Source organism: Protopterus annectens, chromosome 7.part0 (assembly GCF_019279795.1).
Source record: "Protopterus annectens isolate FY-2018-M chromosome 7.part0, PAN1.0, whole genome shotgun sequence".
Lineage (NCBI taxonomy): Eukaryota > Metazoa > Chordata > Ceratodontiformes > Protopteridae > Protopterus > Protopterus annectens.
Genome location: NC_056739.1, coordinates 982,892,891 through 982,920,505, shown reverse-complemented (window position 1 = coordinate 982,920,505; position 27,615 = coordinate 982,892,891). Strand labels below are relative to the sequence as shown.

The 27,615-nt window shown below is 38.4% G+C and overlaps 1 protein-coding gene across 3 annotated transcripts in view; it reads left to right on the top strand.

The window, feature by feature from the left end:
• The window catches only part of NPTN (neuroplastin), a 2,340,387-nt gene that overhangs the window by 463,979 nt on the left and 1,848,793 nt on the right, over positions 1–27,615 (top strand). The gene's annotated exons all lie outside the window — the stretch shown is intronic.

The window sequence follows — 27,615 nt, the reverse complement described above, 5'->3', positions numbered from 1 at the left end:
TCATTGTTTTAGATGTTAACAACTCCAGTGCTGGATTGTAAAGTATCTGCTCCCCAGCACCAGTAGTTGCAGTACAGGTATTGTTGGCATGTTTTATTCAGAATTCTTTCTCCCCAGTGTTTGTGGCTGTTGTTGGCATTTTTTATTCAGAATGTTTTCTCGCCAATTTTTGTGACTACCTTTGGACTTTGTGCTCAATCTGTGGACCTCCTAATGTTCATCTTTCCAAGCTAGTACTGTTAACCTATGGCTTCCTTTTATCCTGATCCCTGTTTTGTCATGGGGTATTTCAATCTGATGCTTACTCCTGAAACAAGATAAATCCTATGAGACAAAGCCCCTTCGTGCTATTTGGGGAATTTTCTCTTTTTTCCAGTGCTATGTGACTATGTAGTTGGTGTATACAATTTTGGGAGGTATTGGGAGTTCCTGTCCATGTGGGATTTATGGGGGCTTGCACCCTACAAAACACAATTTTAAGCTGCTCCATTTCATTACATGTGATAGTTTGTGTGTGTGTGTGTGTGTGTGTGTGTGTGTGTGTGTGTGTGTGTGTGTGTGTGTGTGTGTGTGTGTGTGTGTGTGTGTGTGTGTTTGTGTTTAAGAGCAAGGATGTGAGGTGCGAGGGATTGAGTTATGATTTGTTTTAGTAGAAGCAACTGTGAGTGTCAGGTTTCACACTTTTAGCATACCTTTTCTATGATGCATAATAGCAAAAGCTAGTTGTTGTTCTGATGTGGGTACCAGCAACAGGATAGAGCTGAGAACAAGCAGCCCCTTAATTTGTCTATCAGCGAGCTTGTGGAACTGGAGTCCTGGATCCCTGATGACTGTGAGGCAGGCATGACTCCATGTCTGTCTATTTCCAACAAATGAGAGTTTGAAAAGGTTCTTCTTGTCCTAGCATGAAGAAAAATCCAGTGACTCATGAGTCAGAGGTATCATTGCCAGGGATGCTCCTTCCATTCCTTACTCCAACTCCAGTCCAGTCATTACTTGTGCCATATGTTCCACCCGGTTAAAAATCTAATGGAATGGAATGAGTCTCTTCCTTCACACTAGGAATGTGTTTGCATCTTTGGAGATTTAACAAGCATAAGGCCTCCATATGTCAGGCCATTGAAAGCAGTTTATCCAAACAAGGATGGAAAATGTGCTTGTTATGTTGTGTTCAAGTTTAAGCATCAGTCACTAATTATATACTAGAGTAGTTGTGCCAGTTTTATATTGCAATAGGAATGCATTTTGGTATACAATTTAAGAGGTTCGACATTAAATCACTGCTGTGGTAGCCTAAACTGTATGGGTCCTTCCCCACTACTTCCAGTCAGCTTTTCAATGCTAATGAGCACCTTCCATACACCGTAACTGTCAGGAGTTCAAGTGGAGCTCCATATAAAGGATAGTCCACACTAGAAAAGCTCATAGTTTTCTTCCCACAAAAGAGAGCTTATCCAGCAGGCTCTGTGTAACTTTCGTTCGACTAGTGATTCTTTGAGGTTAGACAGTTAAGTCCTTTGTTGGGGAAAATCCTCCACTAAACCTGTTTCTTTCAGGAAGATGTGTTTTTATGTGAAAATATGTTGTGTGTTGCTAGAGAACCGATTTGAAATCTTGCTTGAGCTGTCACTTCTTGTCAGGAAAATGTTCTGTGTGAATGCTTGTGTAAGCAAATGTTTAAAAAAAAAAAGTATATATATATATATATTTTTTTTTTTTTCCATAGTAGTTTTGTACGTTTTATGTACAGGGGATAAGACTTTGTGCTCATGCAGACTGTCATTGTTTTTTTCTTACCTGACATTGCTTTCAAGTGTCTTAAAACTTTATTGACTCCTTCAGGCTCTGCTTCCTGTCTTCAAGGCTTCATCCTCGACCGAACCTATGCAGTAGTTACCGATCTCTGCAGTTTTTCCTTCCCTTGTCTGCAAAAAAAAAAAAAGTAGTCAGGGTGTCTTGAGTGTTAGACCAACTCTAGTTGTGCCTCAGGTGCTGATGGATAACTCTGCTGTACCCCATTGGGTCTATATTATGTTTTCGAAAGCCGACAATATCGAAGCTAATATTGTCGACACGAGAATAGCGAAAGGGCACAACATCGAACGTGTAAACGGAAATCTCCGTAAGGGGGAAAAAAAAAGGCGGCATGACATTGTTGCAGACAATTGGGTTCTGAAAATCATTCAAAAGAGATGCACTTGGCAGTAGGATTCCCTCCCTCCTTTCCAAGAAATCTCTCTTTGCCCTGTAACCCATATCTCCGTGTGTCCTTTCTTCGATCACTGTTGCAGTATTCCATGAGTTATCTCACCAAGTAAACTGGATATTCATGCAGGACACCGAAGCCATAACCTTCTGTAGAGCTATACGTCCAACATATGACCTTGGCTCACAGGTGTAAGGCTACATAAGCAGATGTATGAGCATGAAAACCTCATAGTATCTCGCTGCCAGTCTGAAATTGTGTATCACACTTATCAGTCTTTTCCTTGTGTGGCTATTAGTAACTTTGTGCCTTCCCTTGTTGAGATAACTGCCCTGCTGGGGAACCTTTCTTGTTTTTTTCTTAGAGTTATTGTGAGTCAGTATGTTAAAAGTCAGTTGGAGGGGAAAGTATGATTGTGGTAGGCAGATTCCTTATAAGAATCTCCACTCACAGTTCCTCTTTTGCCTAGGTATAGAACACAGCTATATAAACCATAGTATTTGTCAGTCATTTGTAGCAAAAACCCTATGTATGCATCTTTTCTCTCATAATACTTATTTGGAGACCCAGTGCCTTAAGCACCTTACCCAAGCTAAAATGGCAGAACCTTCCACTCCCAGCATTCCGCTCATCCAAAAAAGAAATTCAAAAGGCCTAGGCCTGATTCTTTGACTGCTTAGTCAGACTCTGAAGTATCATTTGATGTTTTGGAACCCACAGTATATTTGGCTGCTTCTCGGGCTCCTGCTGCAGTGACCCTGCTGGTATGGCATCTGATTCACGAATGTCCGATATGACTGATCTTATTGATACTGGTGAGAAGGGGAACCTCATCTTATTATTTTGGAATGACCAGAGGGAATTCCCCATATTGTAGCTCAGGAAGAAGTACCAGAGTCTTAAATTGAGGTACATCAGGGTTCGGATCAAATGCAACTTGTTAAATTGGATATCACTCCCAAGAAGAAGAAACAAAAAAAAGTTTCCTCTTCTTAGACATGCCAGGAAAAAGAATGGATGACATTTTCCCAAGGCATATTTAAGGTAATTTTCACCCTCAAACCACCATCCTTTATTCTTTCTGCTTCTACTCCTTCTTCCACTGAGAAGAGACATCTTGAGACATCCTCTGACAAAGATTAGGCAGAGTCTGATTTAGATGAGCACCGTCCAGGCCATGTGGCCTCTGATGAACAGGGTATCTTATCCCTTAATTCTTCTACAGAGGAAAACCATATTTAACATGGTGAAGCATTTTGAGTAGGAATTCAGACAAATTTCTGAGGTACAAAAACAATATTACAATTTGCTAGAGGTAGAGACTGCTACACCTTCATCCATACCTCCTGTTTTGGATGCTTTTTGGATGCCTTTGTATCCACTTCCACTGCTCCTGATTTTCACCCCCCAGCACCTAAAAGACCTGACATATTTTGTAAAGTGGCTGAAGACTTGATCCTTTATAATAATCCTTTGGTAGATCCCTCTGCTTTTTCTGTTTTTACAGATAAGTCATTTAAGTTATTGCCAGCTGTTAATGCCCTTCCTTGTGATAAAGATAGCAGGACAATAGACAGACATGGAAAAAAGGTATGCACCTTGTTCACTCTGGCCTTCAGGGCTGAGAATTACCAGGCTCCTATTACAATATATTTACTATTTATTCTATCTAATTTCATTAAAACTTTGTCTTCTCTGGAAGTACCTGGCATCAAGCAACAGGCATTGTTTATGGTGACTCAGGCTTCATAGGTAGCCAGATATAGCTTTAAATGTAGTTATGATGAAGTGGAAGCTTCTTTCAAAGCAGCTGCTACTGGATCATTCATTAGAAGGTACGCATGGCTTCATTCACAGTCCTTACCTGAGGACATTAAAGGTAAGAATCTGGATTTCCCCTGTATAGGAACTTTTTGTTTGGCCCTGAAGTGGCCAACATGTTTAAAGCCTTGCAAGAACAAGGTAAAATTAGGATGGACTGCAGACACATTTTCCTCACTTCTTTTCCAGGTATCAGGGAAACTACCCATCTAAATACACCTTTATCTCACAGGGATGATGTCTTTAAAGAGATTTCCAGATAAACCAGACAAGTTTTCTAAGTCTTGGAGGCCTCCATATACAGCCAAGTCTGCCTGACTAACTTCTTCGTCTTTATGCCCCCCTTTGTCCACCCTCCCTCTATCAAAATGACTGACCTCACCTCTTTCGATCTGGCAGCTCATTACCTCAGATAGATGGGTCCTTTCCATCATCCATCTGAGCTACAGATGATTTGGAAGGATATTACACCATTCAAAGGTATCCCACCACCCCCTCCCAGTTAAGTGTACCTCTTACCTCCTTTCTTAAAATCGCTGCACAAACAAGGCACAATGTAACCTATTCCATAGCAGTATGTAGGAAAATGGTTTTATTTCAGACTTTTTTCTAGGATCAAGATAAGGAAAATGGATATGGTGTAACTCCACAGTTTTGCCTTTAATCCTTCCTCAGGTATTCCTGGTATATTTAGACCTGAAGGATGCCTATCTCCGCATCCTCATCCACCATTATTTCCGGAAATGTGTAAGATTTTTCAGCTAGTTCATTACACTTCCATTTCTCTGTTTTACTCTTTGTGAATACCCTGTGAGCTGTAGACAGTCCAAAGTGCCCAGCACTAGCCATTACCTTTTGTTGAGCTCACGGAATTCAAATATTCCTATATCTAAATGACCTGTGAATACATGTATCCTCTTAGCAGATTTTTTTACAGCATTTCAACTTCACAGTCTACCTGCTACAGAGTCTGGGGTTCATTGTAAACTTAAAGAAAGCCCTGAATCCAACCCAAGACCTGGTCTTTTGAGCTTCCGGTTGGACATGGAACTCATGCAGGCCTTTTCACAAGAGAAGGTACAGGCCCTGTCCAACTACTTCCTATCTCTCCTGCTCCTTCAGTCTTGCACTGCAAAGGAAATTCTCTGGACCCTGGGATTCATGGAAGCAACCATATCCATGGCGTCCTTTGCTGAACTCCATTTGAGAAGATTCAGTGGTACCTGACATCTGTTTTATCCCAGCATTTATGTCTTCTGTGCACTTAGATTCCATGTCTTCCTTTTCTAAAGAAAGTATTTCAGTGTTGAATATTGCAGGCAGACCTCAACCCAGGCCTTCCCTTGAAGCTGCAGATACCTTACCAAGACCTGAATACAGATGCCTCAGATGTAGCCAGTGGGTTCCCTGAGAGTTCAGGGGCAGTTGCCACCAAATTAGAGGACAAAATACATCAACCTAAAGGAGGTGTGGGCACTGATTCAGGCCCCACAGACCTTTTCTCATACTTGATGTCCAAGTCCCCTCAGAATTTTCGTAGCAACACTGCAGTCACATGGTACATAAATGGGGGGGGGGTTAAAATCTGATCAGCTGCACAGATTGGCCCTTATAGCAAGGGAGCAGGCAATAAATGTAAGCCTGTCCCTCCAAGCACTTTATATTTCCTCTCAGGACAGCATCCTGGCAGACTTTCTAAGCAGTTCAAGTGAAGAGCTTCATGAATGGATGTTGAACAAAGAGGTCTTCTAGACATAGTCCACAAGTGGATATTCCTCAGTTAGACCTTTTTGCCTCCATTCACAACTGCAACTACAACTGTTTTGCTGCAGTACTTCTTGCTCACAGGCATGGAAGACTGATGCCATTTCCTTTCTTTGGGAAGGGAGTTGTTTTTAATGCCCCCCCCCCCCCGCCTGCCTCTATTCCCCAAGTTCTTGTTAAAGATCCAAACAGACAAACCAGAAATCTTGCTTGTGACTCCTTTTTGGCCCAAGCATCATTGGTTCCCCCTTCTCTACCACCTAGCCGGGGGTCATCACCACAAGTTACCCCACAGAATGGACTTGCTTACACAGTGCAAGGGCTCTCTGCTTCATTTCAGTCTATCATCTGTCGGCCTGAGATCAATTTTCTGAGATCAGTTTCTGAGGATGTAGTACATGTTTTTCAGGAGTCAAGGAAATGTACCACTAAAAAGTCTTGTGTCGAAAAATGTAACAGATTTTCTGCCTAGTGTTGTGCTAGAAAACAGGAGCCTATACAAACTGGGTTTCCTACTATACTCTCTTACTTGTATGAGTTACAAAAAGCTGGTCTTGCCTACTCCTTGATTAAGGCACACATCAACCATTTCTTCATGTTTGCCTCCAGACCTCCTCCTCCTTTCAAGGTTGGAGGTAAGAGTTTCTTAAAGGCATCCTTCAAAACTCATTCTGCCTTCTTTGGAACCTTACCTTTGTCCTAGAAAAGCTCACTGTCCCTCCCTTCGAACAAACGGCTTCTGCTTCTCTCTAGTGTAGTACTTGGAAAACAATGCTGCTAGTACCCTTACTTTGGCTAGAAGAATTACTGAGCTCCAAGCCCTAATGGCATCCCGTCCTTTCCTTATCATTCATAAGGACATAGTTTCTGTGAGGGCCAATCTTTCATTTATGCCTAAGGTCATCAGTGAGCTGTCCCTCAATCAGGCCATTAACCTTCCTGCTTTTTCCCCTAATCCCCAGAACAAGGGGGAACAAATCTTCCATTATCTGGATATACACAGACAGTTCAGATTATATTTTGGTAAAACCAAGGCCTTCTCAACACTAAACAGTTGTTTGTTTCATTCCAGGAAGCCAAGATGGGGAACGAGGTCTCTAAACAAACTATTGCTAACTGAATTTCTATTTATTTTGTTGTAATGGTATCAGATGCAGAATTATGTATGAGGTACATGAGCAGTAGCTATAAAAATAGTCTAGGCAAAATATATTGATAAATCACAGAAATCCAGTATTATCCTCCACACCCAAAGAGTTTGTCTTGTTGACAAAAATTATAAACCTGCAAAAATGTGTACTGTTTGCTACTTTGCAACCAACTCATTTCAGAGCATGCTTTCCTTTTTGTGTATGTGGACCTTATGTGTACTCTTATATGTAAGGACTGTGATGTCCACGATGAGGGTAAAAGACCTAAATATGAAAGAAAAGAGAACAGTTAGAGTGGCCCCAACTTAAATCTAAGAAATACTTAAGCGTGCGGAAATGGTTGTTGGACAGTAAATCAAATGACAGTGACTGAAATGCCATTTCATATGAAAATTAAAAAAAAAAAAAAAAAAGCATTTCAACTGAATTGTCATCACATGCTTTCTTTGGTGACTAAGGCTCCAATGCAAGGAATGTGGTTCCACACACCATCCTAAGTGTTATATAACAAAGTCTAGCATGAGTGCACTTTGTAGGAGATCCTAAGTGTTATATAACAAACTCTAGCATCAGTGCACGTTGTAGGAAATCTGCCATTGCAGCAACCTTTTAAGCTTTGGAGAAATACTTTTTTTGCTGAACACTTTGTACTAGAGGTTTGTGATTTACTTTATTTTAAGATTCTCTGCATATATAGTACAGCTGTGATGTGGCTTATTAATAAAGTGCCATTTCTTCCATGTATGCAGAAAGGTGAAAACTTATTTGACTGTTAAAATCTGATGCCCTTCCACATATTCTGTTCTAGTTACCATACCTCCTAAACTACTTGACAGACTTTTCAGCAAACAGTCACCATTAATACATAAGTAACATTTATTACTTTGGAACTTGACTCAGTTTAGAATTCAATGGACAGACCTGTTTGCCTTCTAGGATAATACAAAGTTAACATTATTTCTAATTTAAAATATCTAGTTCAGAATAATGGAAATGGGATGTTTGCTTATTCAGCTGATCCTATACTTTAATGCATGCATCTTCTTCTTCCCCCCTTATAGGTAGTGTTGTTAATACCCATGCAAACATGGCTGTTACTTGTAGTTCAGAGAAATCCATAGCATTGCAGGTTCCATATGGCATCCCACAGACCAGTACATTTGCCATCAGTGGACTTCCTTTTAACTTGGAAAGAAAGGCAATCAGTGTTCAACACCAAGAAGCCCACTTAGTTTTTGGTCACAGATGCTCTCTCTCTGGTATTTAGTAGGTGTAGGCCACTTACGCAAACCCAAAATATCAACATCAAGTAAAGGACTAGTTAAAATCAGCATATATTTAAGTAAAACCATTGAAACTGCATACTGTTAAAAATAAAAATCAGTGAAACAACACTATTCCTTGATGTCATTCTGTTAGTAACAGTGCCTCACAATCTACATTACAATATGTATGTTAATTCCCCAACCTTGTACCCTTGTATAGTTTATTTATTTATAATTTCATGACATTTGCTAAAAGAGTAGTTATTTTCATCATAGATGATTAGCCTAGGTTCCTGTCTGCAAGGGTAAGTACAGATTTCAAGGTTTTTATTTACATAGTATGAACAGTGTGCTGTGTTATACAAGCTAAACAAATTAAAAAAATGGTCTAATACTGTTTGTAATGTTCCACTGCTACCAGTATGTGATGACTGTTTTGGCACTGATAGGGGTTTGAATCCCACCACTAGCAACCAGTGAACTACCTAGGTATGTTTAGGATGGCAGCTATGGTCCTTGGATCTGCTGCACTGCCCATATAGGCTTGATTGCCGTAAGAAGAATGATCTTTTAAGTCACACTACTGGTAGCCAACAGGTTGAAGTGAAAAAAAAAAATTGAACACAAGTCTAATCCACTAACAAATTCACTAAATGCATTCTGGCCACAAGAGTATAAAATAAATATGCACTGTTGCCCTGAATATGGGTTTCCAACATCCACACCTGAACTAGGACTGCACATTGAGCAAATTACAGAGATGAGTCTTTTGCTGCACATCCCAGGTCCTTTGATCACTGCTTTCCCTATGTGAACCACATTGTCTTCCAGTGTTCCTTACTCCTGATATCTGCTTATCAAGTAAATTATTTACATACAGTCAGATAGGCAGACAAACGTGTGCTTGCACACACACACACACACACACACACACACACACACACACACACACACACACACACACACAAACAAACACAGTCTGAGAAAGGGTGGTAGAATTCTGCAATTCCCCACAACTTTCTTCTTGCACAGTAATAGTGCCACCACCCTACATGTGGCCAGGGATCAAACATACTAATCACTATACCACTATTGATTAATAACCAAATGTAAATTAGAAATATAATGCCTCACTAATAATATGCTTTAAGCAGTTTGGACAGAGGCAGGTAACACAGCTTGAACACAAACAGTGCTAAATAATATTCCCTTCTTGGATAATAAATAATGCATAAATACTACCTGCGCTGCACAGTGACAATGGGTAGAATTGCAACCTCACCGCAAGAGGCTCTCCAGTTTGGTTTTTAGCTGGGGTGCCTTTTCTATGGCATCTACATGTTCTCCTGGTAGTCCCAGTTTCCTCCCATATTTCAAGGACATGCAGAAGATGGATTGGGACTCTAACTTGATATAGAAGAAAGACTGGCAACCTATTTCCATTTCTTCCTTTGCCTAATAATTTCAGCAGAAGCTGGTGCTGTCCACGGGGTCACTCTTGGAATCCGCTACTACATGTAAGAGAGAGAGGATGTGTATATAAGAAGGGGCCAAATTCCGTCAGAGTCACTCTCAGTGTAAGTCTGTCCTGATTCAGAATGATTTGCTCTCAGTGTAAGTGATTGCTTACACTAAGAGCATATCTTATGAAATCAAGCCCCAAATCTTAAAAATGACTAAGTAGAATTTTTACGTAGACAGTAAATAAGAGTGTTGATACAGATTCAAAATACAGAGATAAATAATTTGTTCACAGAACAGAAAAAAAAAGTTGTACAGACAGAATAAGAAGAGTCTAACTAATAAAAGCTGAATTTGTCTAGTTGACTTGGCATAGCTGAAGGTTCAGTATTCTAAACTAAAATGATAAAATATTCTGGCAGATGCACCTTTGGAGAGCAAATCACATAGATATGGTCACTTCAGTGTCTTCCAGCAAGAATTACTGACTTTACACTGGTTTCAACTCCAGTTATATATATTGTCTCTTTCCAACAGAAACCAGAGGTAGAGATATCAATTACAATCGGTTCTTTTTCACTCACAGAAAAACAGACTTTTCAACTTCACAAACTAATGGATATGCATATTAATGACTACTTTCAAAGCACTGGTCAGTTTTGCCTTTGAAGAGTCTTTCAGTTGCATTTTTGTATGGCCCTTTTGCTTCCTGACTTATTTATATTTAAGTAATTGGGTCCTCCCTTTAACTGTCTAAGGTTACACTTTACATTTCAGTTACAAGTTTCATTTATTTTATATTCCATGCATCTCTTTTTGTTACATTCATGGGGAAAGGTCACTAGGTTACAGGTATTTTTATGCCATAGGAACACACACTGCATATTTCAGGTGAGGAATTGAAAGCACAGCTGCAAGTGGTTAAAACATTTTCAGATGATATAAGAATGTCATTTGGTCTTGATAAATGTGCAAAGGCAACCTTTAAAGCAGGAAAGCTGCAGTGTCAAGAAAACATCAGTTTAGGACAGGAATGTGATATAAAAGAACTTGAATAAGAGGGGGTGTATAAATATTTGGGAATTGATGAAGGATCAACAATAAAACATGAGCAAATGCAAATAAAACTTAGGAATATTGTGGGAGACTTAAATTAATACGAAAAACAGCATTGACATCCAGGAACAAAGTTCAAGCTATAAACCAATTTGCTCTTCCTGTCCTGACTTACAGTTTTGGAGTGATTCATTGGCCCCAAAAGGTGTTGGATGGTTTGGACAGGAAAACAAGAAGAATGCTTCATGCTCATCAAATGATTTTTAAAAATCAGTGCATACCAAGGCAATATATTCCCATTCTGAAGGAGATATGGGCCTCCTCAAAATTGATTACATGTATAGATCTGCAATAGTGTATTTGCATACATGTCTGTTGACCGCACAAGACCCAAACATAGTGAAAATGTTAGAATATAAGGAGAATAAGAGTAAGATGACTTCCTTGCTTAGTTTAGCAGTAGCATATCGGCATCAAGTGGGAATGGAAATCAAACCAAACGTAGATAAAAATCAGGTAGTACCAGAATGTTCCAAAAAACAAAAGAAAGAATATAAGGTGAAGGATCAGATGAGAAGGCAAGAAATGTGGAAAATGTATAAATATAGTTTGAAGTATTAAACAAACTTTTGTAACAACCTCATGTTGATCAGGATCGAATGCAGGAGTGGTTAAAGTGAGGTGAATTCAAACCAAAAGATGAAAGGTTAATATTGGCAGCCCAAGATAGTGGACTACATGCATGTTGGTGTACAAAGTCCATTGAACATGTGGGAGAAACAGACAAATGCAGGTTGTGTAAAACAGAATTGGAAACAGTTGCACATCTTGTTGCTGGTTGTGATATACTAATGGCAGAAGGACTGTATACTGAAAGGCATAGTAATGTCGCAAGACTGTTGCACTGGGGATTATGCAAACATTATGGTATCGAAGTGGCTGAAAAACACTGGAAACATGAGCCACAAAGCATCATAGAAAATGATGAAGTTTACATCACATGGGATCATCCATTACCAACAGTTCGTAAAATAGATGCAAGAAAACCAGAAAACAAAAGTAGCATTGATTGTTGAAATTACTATACCTAGTGACTACAGTGTCCTATATACAGAGAGACACAAGTTATAAAATGCCAGGATTTGCAGGCAGAAACAAGGGCAATGTGGAAGAAAGATACCCAGACAGTTCCAGTAGTAGGAGCAACGGGTCTTATAAAAAAGAATTTATAATCATACTTAGATATGTTACCGATGCATGTAACACCATACGAATTGCAGAAGGAGTCATTACTGGGCACATTGAAGGTTCTGCGAAGAGCACTTCTGGCTAACATCAAAGATTGAAACTATACTAATTTCATGAATTTTAATCATACTTTAACTTAGGAATGGAGTCCATTCCCATCTTGGTATTAGAAACCCAAAAGACTTGGAGAAATTAAAAAAGGAAGAAGCCATATTTCACTTCGCATAAATATTTCTTAGCAAATCTGTTATCAGTTTGAAATGAGAGGAAAAACTACATCACATTTTAAATAAGCTTCTCCACCCTGACAGCATACTGTTTTAAGTTAGCCTGAAATCTAATTACATGTTTCACATTTAATTATAAAATCCCCATTTGGCTGTATGATCATTTATCTTTGTCTATATTTCTGCATTGCTATACCTGACTGCTGTGAGAGACAAATCTTTTTTTTGCTGTTTTGTAAATATTGTACATAATTCTTGTTTTGCTGATGTTTAGTGTTCAACATTTTTGTATCTATTTCTGTAATTTGTTCTTTTGTAGTAATGATGTTCAACAAACACACTGCCTTACTGGCATATGGGTAGTAGTGCACTGCTACCCTCTATCTAGCAAAGCTCAGAATTCCTTCCACTGCTTGTCTGTGGGTGGGAAGGACCAATCAGCTGCCAATAGCAGAATAGTCCTTCACAACCACAGACAGAAACCCTCCAGTTCTAGTGCCACTGGAAGAGAAGGATCTCTGGGAAGACAATACCTTTCTTGCTTACTTCATCTTCAGAGCACAGATAAGAAACCCTTAGGATTTTTTAATTCCTCCCGCTGCCTATTTTTTTCTGTCATTGCTTGAACTGTGTTTAATGCTGATTTGTTTTTTTGTTTTTTTTAAACAGTCTGTTCAGTATTTCATCCTCTATTACAGTATATGTTTTGTGGTTGTTGGTGAATACTGTAGAGGCGTTCTGCACTGGGGCTGTTTTAGTGCAGTTCTTTCATTGCCTCATGCTGCCATATCTGCGTATAAATCATGGTAGCTATTTCTGTTGATTTATGGCTTTATTTTGAATCTTCTGACAGGAAGACTTTACGGGTTTTCTTTCTCTTTTTTTTCTTAGCCTCAAGTATATAATTGAATTGAATAGTTTTGATGACTTTTTAAGTACATTTTTCATGTAAATCGCACTTTTGGCAAGATTTTGTTTCTGGCAGGATTTTTCCTTGAATTTGCATTAAGTTCTTGGTCTAAGGTTAATCTAGGTTGTTTTTAGTCATATGGGGCTGAAATTAGAATTTTTTTTATTTAATAGGGTTTTTTTGTGTTATGTAGTTGTTGTACATAGTGTTGGACTGCTGAGATTCCTGGCTTTTTCCACCAAGCAGTATTTTATTAGTTCTCCTATATAAAAAGTCTTTTCACTGTTATCTAGTGAATATTGGGATTTTTGTCCCTTTGGATACTCAAATTACTGTTTTTCTCCAGTAGTTGATTCTGACCTGGTTAGTTTCTTTGCACCATGTCTTCATGGACTGTGACACTACCCCCCCCCCCCCCATCTGACCAACACATAAAAAATATAAAAATAAAGCAAAAAATATGTCTCAGGTTAGAGCTTATGATTTTTCAGTAGGCTCAGCCAAGGGCAGACTACTGGACCATTCAGTTTCTTTTATCTCCAAATTCCCTGGTGTGGTGTTGGCACCACAACTGTGTGTGACATGCGGGTCAAACACATCCTCTGGGGCTGTACCATTGTCTGGTTCAGGTAAGGGAGAACCAGACTCTTTAGGTGCAGGGGTGCAGAATCCATTGTCAGGGTTGATGCGTCTTCCTCTGGGAATTCTCCCTCCAATGTAGTACATACTAAAAAGAGACAGAAGTCCCATCAGGTGGTAGAGCAGCAGTCTCTGTATGGTTTCTCACCTGAAGTGGTGGCTATGGCTAGATCCATTGTTCAGGCAGTTGATTATGGGGTGTGTACCTCAGTTATTACTAACGTCAGTGCTTCCACCTCTGGTCATTTATTTAAAGATCCTGATTTTGTTGATGATCAAGTGTCTGAGGATTCTGACCTGTCTGAGTTGGATAAGCCTGTTTCCTCTGATGAACAAGTGCAGGAACCAAAACAGATGTTTTCTTTTTTCCAAATGCTCGCTAGATTTAGTATCTGTCTAACTGGGAGCAATCTTCTGCTGCCTGTGAGATTGACAGGATTCATGATCCTTTGGGGATGAAGTATTGGTCGTCTTGTCCCTTCCTGTAGTTATCCTGGCTACTGTTTCTTATAAAAAGACTATGTCTTGTCAAAATCCAGTCCCTCAAGATAAATTAGGCAAGTGACTAAAGTCTCAAGAAAAGAAGCTGGCAGGTCCAGCATGGTAACTTTTAAAATATTTAACCATCACTGTTTTATGTGGAAGCTTGTGGTGAGACGCATGTATAGTTTCAAAGAGTTTGCTGCATTGTCCCCTGTTAAGCAAAAACGTCTATGTCAAGGATATTGTTTCCAGTGTTTCTCAGGTGTCAAAACATGCTTTAAGTAGTACCTTGGAGGGTGCTGACACCATTTTTTTGAAATGCAGCTTTGTCCGTAGTATTGATGAGGTATGCTTGGTTGCACAGCCAGAATTTCTCTTTAGTTAAAAAATGAGATTTTGAATTATTACATATATTACATAGGTTCATACTAGGCTAACTGCCTTTGTGGGCCATTTTAAGCCTAGCCATGCACCTTGTGTCTGTAAGGTAAACACCTTAACCATTATGCCAACCTCCCGTCCTTGTTGCATCTGATTGTGTATTTGGTACAGCAGCTACTCACATCTGTAAATATTGGGATGACAGAGAGGGAAGAAGGCATCAAGGTTAATGTCACAAATGCTTGTAAATATCAAAATCAAAGATATGAGAGAATGATACCACCTTTCTCACATATGAGAGCAGATAAGCATCATTTTGTAAACAGGAATATTTCTGTTTTTCATGTTATATTGTTTGGTTTAAAATCAGAATAAACTGCATTACTTATGGTCATAGGATGAGACAGAATTACATATGTCAGTATTACACCTAGGGATATCTGGTTCTTCAAATGTGAATAAAGTGTCCCACCAGTACATGCAGTATATTTTGTCTGTGCTGATTCAACAAGGAAATGTGATGCAAATAATTTGTAATGGAAAGAAAAAGACCAAAGCAAACTGTCATTTCTGGTCCCCACTCATGTTGAACAAGAGGTAGTATTCTGTTTTCTGTTCATTTGTACTGTAGCCATGTCTCTGTACAAAGATGGATATGCAGTTATGTAAAGGTACTTGCCAAAGCAGTGCAGATTTGCTAGAGACTGTTGCAGCAGTCTGGACACACAACAGCTGTCCCCCTACAGTATACTATTCTCCTCTGTTCTACACAGTGTCTGTAGTTGCATTTATAAGTAATGAATTTATTGGGAATGTTAGTTGCTTATCTTTTTCTTATTTGAAAAATTATAACACAAAATAGTTAAACACTTACATGAAAGAGCTTGTGACACTGTCATATGTGGTATTGAAGCATGAGGCCAAAGGTGGTACTGTTACAGAAATAATTTGAATATTGGATAAAACAGGTTGGCAGTCAGAGCCTAGTTAACAGGCTTATACATGTGCTATACTGCTGCAGAAAACCTTCCAGTGACAATTTTGAGTACTGTTACACAATTGTATTTATATTTCATTAATTCCAAACAGATTCTTATTAACCTTTGCATAATGGGGTAATACTTAATCTGTTAATTTCTTCAAAAATCATTCCAATTCTTTGAGTAATAACCACTTTAAAGGGGTAGAATTCATTCACATTTTAGAAGCATTTGTCGTAGCTTCTCGTATTGGCTGGATAAATTCACTCACTCCCCAGTGGAGAGTTAGAATCTTGCCCAGGTAAATTCCAGTAAGTTCTCATAGCCAGATAATTAAAATTTGGAGGTCCTGTTTGTGTTGCCAGTGATTTAAAATTTCAGAAAACAATCTGGTATAAAATTTATCTCGTTAGTATTAAATTTTTTGTATATCTTTATCATTATATGTGCATTTATTTCACAGCATTTTATTGCAGAACAGAAAGCTGGAAGGAAATGGGTATGTTTAGATAGGCTTTTATACTTAAAGCAAAGATAATATAGCTGTAAGCATACCGATAAACGTATGCAATTTCTGAGCTGCTTTTGACATCTCAGTATTTTGTTTTCTTGTCCTGAGAGTAGGTTAAGAGCTCCTTACATTATGTGATATTGATAGTTAATGTATCCACCTTTAATTATAACGTCAAGAGGATTGTTTTTCCATAGTACACTGTTTGAGTTTGTTTATTCTTAACCTTCTTAGAAGTGTTAATGAAATGTCTAAATTGTATTTAGAATATTATAGTTACTTGTGAACTTTGGCCTAGCCAGGTCATGTAAGTTGTTTTCAAAACTTCCTTATGACTGGATTTCAGGAATTTTTTAATAAATCCTGTGATCTTATAATGCTCATATTAAATCTTTGACTAGAATACCATAATGTATTACCAAAATAAATTATAGAAAGTTCAGTGAAGGTTTACCAAATTGACAAATGGTTATTTTAAAGTGAGCTATAAGGAAAGACTCTGAGGGATGAATTTATTTTTGACTACTCAGACATGCACAGAGACATTGTACATGTATGTAAAGCATCGAATGGAGTGTTTAGAGTTGAGTAAGAGTGATAGGATAGACTCCTTAAGTATTAAGAAGTTTCTCAAAGAAATAACAGGACAAGTAGTTTATTTTCAGAGAAGATGGTATCTACCTGGAATTTATTGTTATTGCATGTTAGTGATTACAAGACCTTGACCTCATTTAAAGCCAAACCTTTTTTTTTGTCAGTAGGTGATATATTTGTTAGAAGGACATTTAGTCAGCCTGATATGTCTAAATCTTTTAAGAGCTTGGAGAGATGCATCTTGTTTCAACAGTGGTTTAAAGCATAATTACCTTTCCTGGAGCAGATGAACTGGTATCTGACAAACTGGCAGATGACAAGGATATCAAAAAGTTGGTGCTAATTGCTTCCTGCCCTTCAGATAAAAAAATATAAATTGTTTGCTGTGTTTCCCAATAAAATCCATGCATGTAGCTCTATAAAAGTTAAGGAGAATTGCATTTATTAATATTTGTGATCCATTATGAAAATGCTGTTGTTAGCCAACCTCTTGCTATTGCTAAAACGTTAGTTTTAGAGTTTGACAGCAACAGCACTAAGATTGTTTAAGAAGTCCTTTCACTTGGTTCCTCTTCTGTGTACATGTGCTTACTTTTGAAAGCAAACACAAAAGAAAAAATATTATATCTGGCAGTCTGTGCAGAGGGTTGAGGTTTTGAGCTTTAGTTCCTGTGCTTCATGGTTTGATTCCTTCAGCCCTCTTTTGTTTATGGTATGACTCTGAACAAGTCACTTATTCAAACATTGCACCTGGGTTGCCCCTGAAAGGGAGCTGAGGAAGACACCATTGCAGGATATTGGGATTGCTCAGTCAACAGGTTGGTGTTGTGTTGATGTTTTGCCCATCTGTACTGGCTTGGACTCAATGTCAAGGTTCTCAGTACTGACAGGTCTGGAACCATCAGGGATATACTGGTGCCAAAGAACGTATTGTTGCATCTCCAGTAATAGCACCAAAATGCACCTTGATGCTGATGTCGATGCACCCGGATTTTAACCTGCAGACATGGATTCCTGCACTGTCTACATCTAAAGTTGCATTAGGGTATCAGAGTAGTTATTGTCATTGATGTCTGGACATCAAGACCTCTGTCCCTAGAAATACTTGGCACATATGTGGTTATATACATCAGTACATCTACCAAAGCCAAAGTGAGCAGTGAAATCAGTGGCAACAGCTGTGACTGCAATGGGTCCATCAGCGTAAATTCTACTGATGGTGAACACTGAGCAGGGTACCAGGAAGAAGGCATTGAGATGTAGGGGAGGAACAGATCTGCCTCTTTCCACTTTAGAACCGGAGGGGGTAAAGAGGATTACAGTCTCCATCTGGTTCTTAACCTCACCATCGTCCCCAGACCATTTTTGCCAAAATTAGAGCCTATGGAGGGAATCGGATGACTGTACAGACAAGTCAGAAATTTGGTTAGTGCAGGTTCAGACACTGAAGAAACATAACTAATTCACCAGAAAGTGAAGAAGGAGAAGAACAAAAATAAATTAGTTGGAGGGAGAATTCAGAGAAAGAAAACAAAAATCAAAAATGGAAGTAAGAAAGTTGCAAAAAAGGAAAGTGATGACTTAGTACTAGCATTAAATGTGAATTACATTCAGAATTATATTAGAGGTGTGGTTGTGATTGAATGGTGTAAAAAAAGTATGGATGTTACATGTTGGATACAAGATGCGTGAGGGAAGAAAAAAGGAAAAGAACTGAGGCAATATAAAAAGATTATATGGTCAGTGGGAATTTTTTAAAAGTGCAGAGATAGATACTGGATGTCATCGCAGTATTGTGTAGAAGACTAGTGGTATATGATACTCTAATAAGACTGAGAGAAAAAGATATTCAAGGAACTTAAAAATGTTATCCTTTTAAATATGTCTGTTATTATGATGGGAAATTTTAATTCCCTTTTGAAAAAGGAAAAGGGAAAATAACACAAGATATTAAAGTAATATGCGATTTTATAATACGTAGAGGATTGAAAACAGGAACAAAAATAGAGACTGAACCCACAAAAGGGGACTTTTACAATTGAAATAGATCATGTGCATTCAAAAGATATGAAAGAAATAAGGCAGAGTAGAAATGGCTGAGTTTTTAGATCAGAGTGTGGTATGATCTAAAATAAGGGATGACAGAGAAGTAATAAGAAGGTAAAGGAATAAAAAGAGTGACTAGTGAGATTGTTAAAACTGATGAGATAAAAAGGGAACATAAGATTTTATGAGAACAGCATATAACAGTGAAAGCATATTATGAAAACAACAGATTGGTGTCATACGTATGATGAAAAATAGAAGAAAATATTTTTGATTGTAGAAAAAAGTGACTCAAAGGAATAGGAGAATTGTTTTGTCTTTCCGCTTTTCCCGGTAAGGGGTCGCCACAGCGGAACTCCGGTCCGCTAATGATTGGCAGTAGACTTTTACGAAACGCCGAGGTGCCAGCTCGACGCCCAACCTTCAACAAAGGCATGCCCATTTACGCACGCATGTCTTTCGAATGCTACCCAACCGCAGGGAGGACATGCAGACTCCGCACAGAAGGCACTCCCAAACCAAGCCGAGAATCAAATGGGAGAACCTCTTGCTGTGAGGTAACAACGCTACCGCCGTACCACCGCGGCATCTACTCAAAGGAATAGGAGAATATATAATGAAATTACAAAAACATTAAAAGAAATAGAATAATGTGGTGATAGAATAAGATAAATAAAAAGAAAGCTGTGTGAAATACAGAGAAATGTTAAGTACATGTTGCGTAGACAAAGATTCTTTTTAAAAAGGAAAAAAAAATAGAGGAAATTTTACCATTTTGGGTAAAAGGTGCAAAAATTAAGAGAAGAAGTGAGTCAGTGTTTGAATAAAGAAGTGTTAGATTTAATCACAAAGAAAGAAATGATGGAAAATTGTGGAAACGTTTGTAAGAACATATATGAAAAGTAAGTAGTGCCAAGTAGTAGTATGGATTGTAAAAGAAAAAAAATTGAAAACATTAAGAATTCTGTAGAAAAAATGATTACTATGTGAGCAGTGGAAGAAACAGTAAAAGGAGGAAGGGAAGAATCAGCACCAGGAATAGCCAGATTAGTTTATGAATAGTATAAAGAGATGAATGGAAATGATAAATTAATATTCTGTATAACATTAAATGAATGGATAGAGAAAGGAAAAACAGATGAAGAGAGCTCTAATTATAATACTGTTTTGGAGTTAAGTATAATTAATGTGTTTTCTTTTGGGTATCTTTCCTAAAGATATTTTTGGACTAATCATATTTTCCAAAGGGTTTTTAAGAGCTAGGCTTCTTATTGTATCAGTGACTGCTTGCCTAGTAACTTCATATGTTCCTATGCACAACAGTGGGGAAAAGACTAAGCTTCCACAACCACATTGTTACCGATGTTACTCTTTAACGTGCTTTAGAAGAAACAGAAGTCAGTGAAACCTACAGCCAATTTCTGATAAAACCAGAGATTTGATGGAATGCCTGGAGCATGTAGCTAATATAAATGTATGCACCCACACATAGTTGTATGTATGTATATAGGTATATACTGCAGTCACACAGCTTCCTTTAGCTACAAATTTTCATCACAGTACATAAACATTTTTGTCTATTACTGTACTTTCTGTGTATGTTTTTGTTGGTACTTTCTTTGTATTTTTAAATAATAGCACTAGATTGTTTATACGTTGATTTTAGAAGGGAAACCATGATGTTGCTTGTGAGGTAATCCATAGTTCACTCTGAATTTTACCACTTCTTAATTCTGTTTTATAGAGGTAGTTCATCTTCCCATCCTGTGTTGTCATACTTTGTGATGACAGCATTTGGCCATTAAATGTGATTATGAGGTTTATGTAATGAAAATTAATGAAGATGGTGAATTTTTAATTTGCTGCATACTAGTCTATAACAGTTCATGGATGATAATAAACTAACAAGATTTATTAAAGTATCAAATTTATGTTGTTAAGAATTGATACCTAGATTATCAAATAACTTTTACGCTTAACCCATTCACTTACATTAGTATGCTTTCATGTTGGCTGTTTCTTTCGGCTTTTCCCAGTTAGGGGTCGCCACAGCGGAACTCCGGTCCGCTAATGATTGGCAGTAGATTTTTGACATGCTGGCTTGCCGGGCCTAACGCACAACCTTCAATGAAGGAACGCCCATTCACGCATGTCGCCACACAGAAGACGGTCTAACTGAGAATCGAACGGGCAACGTCTAACTGTGAGGCAACAACGCTACCACAGCACCACCACCGCATATCGACATCATAAAATAAATGAATTAGAGTGCTCCTTAAAATTGCATTAGGAAGTGAAAATAAGTACTAAGGTAAACACCCCATTATCTGGGACTCAAGCAATTGGCACTCTCAAACAACCTGCATTTGATTAGCTCGTATGCTGGCATACGAGCCAATCAAAAATACCAAAAAGGAGAGACGTCGTCTCAATGCTTTGTGATTTTTATTGGCTCACGTGCCGGCATATGAGCCAATCAAAAATCCCAAAGGGAAGCCTCTTCTGTTCAATGCAGAACTGCCTGCTGTTCCGCATTACACAGAAGAGGCTCCGCTTTGCCATTTTTGATTGGCTCGCATGCTGGCATATGAACCAGTCAAAAATCCCAAAGGGAAGCCTCTTCTGTTCAATGTGGAAGCGGGTTGTTCTGCATTGAACAGAAGAGGCTCTGCTTTGCACTTTTTGATTGGCTCATATGCCGGTATATGAGCCAATCAAAAACCGTAAAGCATAACCTGCATCTACCAGTCCCCATGGGTGCTGGTTAAGTGAGACTTTACTGTACATTAGAAGGTAAATTAGGATCCCTTCCCTTCTAATACTGGACAGAGTTAAAAATGTTTATATTATCACATTACTGCTTTTGTAGTGGTAAACATTTTAATTTATACTATGAGAGGATCTATACTTGTTTCCTTTTAAGGACGGCCATACACATGATCCTGATATAAATATGGTAGTTGCATTAGTAGGGCTTCATTTATTTCAGTCCATTATCAGTTATTTGAAAAGATGTAGACTGATATTCACATACCATTATCTGTTTAGGTATGGCACAACTGATAAACAGACAGCTGTAAAAGAGTTTTGGAAAAAAGTTTTGTTGTTGCTCATAATCCAGACTATAGTATTAGTGCAGTAAGGGTTTGCAGTCAGACAAAACTCTGGTTATTTAAATCATTAATTATGAAAAAAAAAAAAAAACTTACAATGCAAACAAATCAACACAAATGGACAAATAAACCATGCCACACTGATGTCACCACAAAAAGTGGTGAACTAAAACGCATTTAAACTGGCATGTTCCCCCAAACCACCACCACCATCACTTACAAGTTGAACTATTTGCTTGCACAACCATGGAGAAGTCAGCATGACCATAAAGTGTTATATCAGAGTAACACTGATCATTTGTAGCATAACTGACAGTTCTGTATTTTGATATTTGAGAGATTTTTAACCAAATGGCCTTTTCATAAAGTATATGTTGCAAAGTGTTCCTGTATAGCACAAAGCGTGAATGCACAGAATTCAAATATATCATCATGTAGTTCTTGGCGGGGGGGGGGGGAGTTAATAAGAAAAAGAAAAGTTAATAATAATTAACCATAATATCAACAAGCTTTGTAATGAAAAGAATTTTGACCAAAGGTAAAAAAAAGTAATTCCAAGAATGCTAGAGCCCTTGCCACTGAAATAAACAGACATCTCAGGAGCTTAGTAAAATCCACCAGAGTCAAGTTTGAGGCTACAATAGCTAAACAAGCCAAAGACAATCAAATTTTTCAGTTATGCATGTAATATCATAAGCATGAAGCAGCAATGCGTTGAGCTGCTTGTGAACGATGTTACGTACACTGATGCTGAAGATATAGCTAACCTACTGGCTGATAAATTTAGCTATAATTTTACTCCTCTCTCTCACCTCCGTCAGGATAAACTTGAAACTGGCACACCTCCAGCTGTCACACAAGACCTAGTCCTGAAAGTGCTGTCAAAAGCTAAAAATACTGTGTTGATAGGTCCTCATAATATCCCTGGATGCATCTTAAATAGCATGAAGCATGATTTAGCCACACCTTTAACAACACTGTTCAGTCTTGGCCTCCATACAGGTTTTGTACCAAGAGAATGGAGAACAGCTACATTCATTCCCCTGCATAAGGGAGGACCTTCCACAGACCCAGGCAGTTAGAGACCCATAAGTCTGATCAGCCTCCCATGCAGAGCCATGGAAAGGTGGCGGTGCGCAGTGGAACAGTGGTAGCGTTGTCGCCTCACAGCAACAGGCTCTCTGGTTCGATTCTCAGCTGGAGTGCCTTCTTTGTGGAGTCTGCATGTCCTCCCTGCGTTCGTGTGGGTTTTCTCTGGGTACTCCAGTTTCCTCCCACATTTCAAAGACATGTGTCTGGAGCATTTCTCTCTGGTCCTCCACTGAAAATTGGACTTGTTCCAAGTCTGACTTTCCCGGTAAACAAATGTTAAATAAATTAAATAAAGATTTATCATGGAATCAGTCAATCAGGACATAGGGAACCTCCAAACACTAGACCCGTCTCAGTTTGGATTTGTCAAGGGCAGGTCATGCTTAGTCAAACTAGTGTATTTTTTTAAACAGTCATCAAAGCAATGGATGAAGGCAAAATGATACACACTGCATACCTTGACCTGGCCAAAACTTTTGAGCTGAGGCATAGTAGAAAAGCTAAATAAACTGTGAATAAACCCCTGTCACCCCCTGGATTGCCAACTGGCTAACAGATAGGATACAGATAATCAAAACAAGGGAAATTACCTCCATAGAGAGACCAGTCACTACTCAAGTCCATCAAAGTTTTGTGCTTGGACTGTTCCTGTTTGGCATCTACTTTTCTTTTCTTTCTTTTTTTTTTCAAACACCTTTATTAAATTATCACTTGTAGCATACGCAAATTTACATTTGTATAAAAGTAATCAAAGTATATTAACATAACAAACATTATACTTCACATATATTGCTATATATCATACAACCTAAGCAATATTACACAAGTCATTAAATTCCTGCCTTGTTTTAAAAAAAATAATCTTTATTAAACCTTCACTTACCACATAGGCAAACATACATTTATATAAATGAAAACAAACCACACTGACACAATCCTAGTTGCAAGCATTTTACATCACAAACCATACTGACACACTCCCACTTATAAACATTATACATCACTTATAATCTGCCCAATTTTTCTCACTCAAACATTATGTAGCTCATTTAAGTCCTGCTGCCTTTTAAACCTCATTCCTCCCTTGTATGCATTGTTCCCACATTTCCCATTTTTTTCCTATGTAGTTTGCTCCTACCCCTTTCTAAAGATCTCATTTCCAGTTGTTTTATCTCTGTTACTATATTCACTACTTCCAGTGTAGTTGGTTTAGATTTTGATTTCCATTTTCTAGAAATTGCTTTTTTGGCAGCCACCATTATTAGACACAGCAAGGCATGTCTAGGCAATTCCAATTCTATATCATAGCTAAGAAAAGTCATCTCCCTTCTCAGACCAGTCTGCCCACCCAGCAACTCTGACAGTACATCCAGCAGGAAATCCTTAAAATCCGCCAACTCACTGCACTCCCAGAAATGTTTCTGAAATAAAAACCAACACCAGAGGGCTCTGGCTGACAAAGTTTGCAGATCACTGTAAGCTAGGAGCATTCATTGAACTCCCAAATGACTTAGCCATCCTGCAGGAAGGTTTGTCTCAAATAAATAACTGGTGTCAAAAATAGTGGTTTGAAACTAAATGCCAAAAATGCATTATTGTATATTTTGGGATATTATCTACCCCAGGGAACTACCACATTGACAATATACCCCTAAGAGTTGACCCAGTTGTTCGGGATTTGGGAACTTATGTGAAAAGAGACCTATCTTTTGACCAGCATGCATCTGTTACTGTAATTGTTCTTTATTGCACAGCTTATAAACAAAGGGACTGTGTCTAAACCTAGGGGTATCATTTTTCCCATTTACTCAGCCCTTATAGGCCAGTCATTTTACATAATGCTGCTCCCTTTGGCATGTATCTATCCAGACACATGCAACAACTGGAATGCCCACAGATTTACCTTAATAAAAGGATACAAAGCTTAAACGTGTCCTACATGCATCGTGTCAAAGCCCTGCAGTATACTCTGTCTCCTACAGACTGCTAAGAGGTGACCCATGTGTATTATACAAGGCATCCAATGACCCATTTCTGATGGATTTACTGCACATCAGCAAATCAAATAACATCAGAAATGCTCATTCTAAGAATCTAAACCTATTCTGCAACATCAACAGAACAGTTTGGAGGGACTGGTAAGTTAAGTAATGTATTTCGGCTTTTCCCGGTTAGGGTTCGCCACAGCGGAACTCTGGTCTGCTAATGATTGGCAGTGGATTTTTACAGTGCCGAGTTGCCAGCCCGATGCCCAATTTTCAAGGAAGGCACACCCATTCATGCTCACACCTACCTGCATGTCTTTAACATCACTCGACCCCGGGGAGGACATACAGACTCCACACAAAAGGCGCTCCAGCCGAGAATCAAATGGGAGAACCTCTTGCTGTGAAGTGACAACACTAACTGCTGCACCACCGCGGCCCTCAAATTATCTATGGTATGATTCCAATTATTCTCATTAGGGGTAATATATAATTATTGGCCATGGGATGGGTAAGACCAATCTATAACAAACTAGGATAGGTTATTTTGAGCACATAAAGGGTAACTGGATAGGTTTAAAACGGCTTGCAAGGGCAGCTAGCCTAGTACTTACTTATGAACCTATAATGCAGTAAGGTTAAGAACAGTAAAATAATAATGTAAGAAGTTTGCAGAAAACATTTAATGAATATTAAATACTAAAATACTGTGCGTTTAAGTTTGTAAGTTGTACTTAATCACTTGAACTTTATATGCACTGGTATGGATTACCATAAGTCTTCTTTTCCATGTCCCATTTTAATGTTCCAAGTTGAAAGAAGTAAGAGCAGAATGTAGTGATTTTTGAAGATTAACCAATTTAAATTAAATTATTAGCCATAAGTGATGTGGATGCTGCTAGTGCCATTTTGTATAGTGCAAAAAAGCTAGTAAATGTTTTGCTTTGTTTGCGGTCTAAGAGAATCTAAAAGAACTGAAGAACTGCCCTTCAATGATAAGAGACATTGTGCCATGTTCCTTTGTTGATGAAACAAGTAAATGATGCCTTACCAAAAAGAAAGACTGCCACTGTCTTGTAACTCCACAACTGTAAGCAAAAACAGAGTTGAGCAGGCTACAGCTTCATAAGCGTATGAGACAAAGGAGATGGAGATAATCTTCATGGAGCTTGGGAAGTCTGACATGACAAGCTTCCATCTTAATCTTATAAATTACTTTGAGGGTGGAAATAAAATAAAAAAAAATTGTTTTGAGAGTGTGACCACTGTCATGGATGAAGGTTTCTCTCTCTCCACACCGCATATTTTGTTCTGGCTAGTGTTTGCCACTATACCCCATAATGGAATCATACATGTATTTGGGGATGTAAAGGTAAATAAAGCCATGTGTTCACAACTGGCTGCTTGTTTATACACAGCAGGTATACTTGGAGGACTTCTATCACCACTATTTCCTATCAGCAGTGGAGTACTTCAGAGCTGTGTCTTGAAGTAGTATGTTTTGACATATGTTTCATTGATTTCAAATCTCTCTGAACTATCTAGCTCACCAAATATTCATATAAAGGCAAACCTGGGAACGTTTTCCTTAACCCTGCTGAAAATATTTCACTTTTAACATCAGTTATTTTCACACACAAACGGTCAAGTAGAAATTATCTTGTCTTCATTGTAAAAACAAAAAATGCAACAGTCTAGCATTTGGCACTATCCCTACTAGTGATGGCAACAATTAAAACCTGTCACAATAGTAAAAGACCTTGAAAGTCCTTTTAGATTATGACCTTTCATTTGATACTTGTATATCTGTTACCTTCTAAAAACATACCGAGAAGCCCACCTGATTCTTCATGGTGTTGGGAGTCATGCCACAGAGGTAATTGCCCCTCTGTATAGGTTTTATCAGGAGTTATAGAAAAACTGCACCCTGTTCTGTCTGTCATGTACTCACACTTCATCTGGTGCGGTCTGAGAGAGTTCAGAGATTTCTCACAAACAGAACTGAATGGTTTCAAGGTTGATTTACAGCCAAGAACTGCAGCAACCCATCTATCTTTTGTGTCTCATTGCCTTCTTAGAGGAGCCCTGTGCCTGGCATTCAGAGCATTAAAGGAGCCCTTACTAACTGAAACTAATTACAGAGAATAACCCTTTTACAGAAGATGTAAAGGACACTCAGCGATGATAAAAATTAATATCAATTGTAATGTGAAACGTAACTTCATATGTTAGACTTCCACATCTGTGGAATAAACTCTTCTCTTCAGTTAAACTTAGCCCATCAGTTTATACAATCAAGAAGAAACTGGACAACTACATGGGCACATGCAAGTCCCAACATGTGATCTGGGGCGTGAAGTGCAATTACCATTAGGCCTTGAGCTTCTCACTAACATTATGAGTACATGAGCTTACTTTCTTCAGATTAAACGGTGTTTAATAATGTGAGAACAGACAACACACATCTCCTGCTAGCTTTATAGAATAACTTGTGCTGCTTGTCTTTGACTCTGAAATGGATTTAACATGTAGTGATATGTGAGTCACTGCTGAAGCAGCAGTGATAAAAAGTTGAAAATGATTTGTATGAACTGCATTTTTTAGCCTTCCCAATTTTTAATTGAGGCTGTAGTTGGCCTAAGGTATAGTGAATTAAGTGCTGTGCAGCGTGCATTTGGTGGT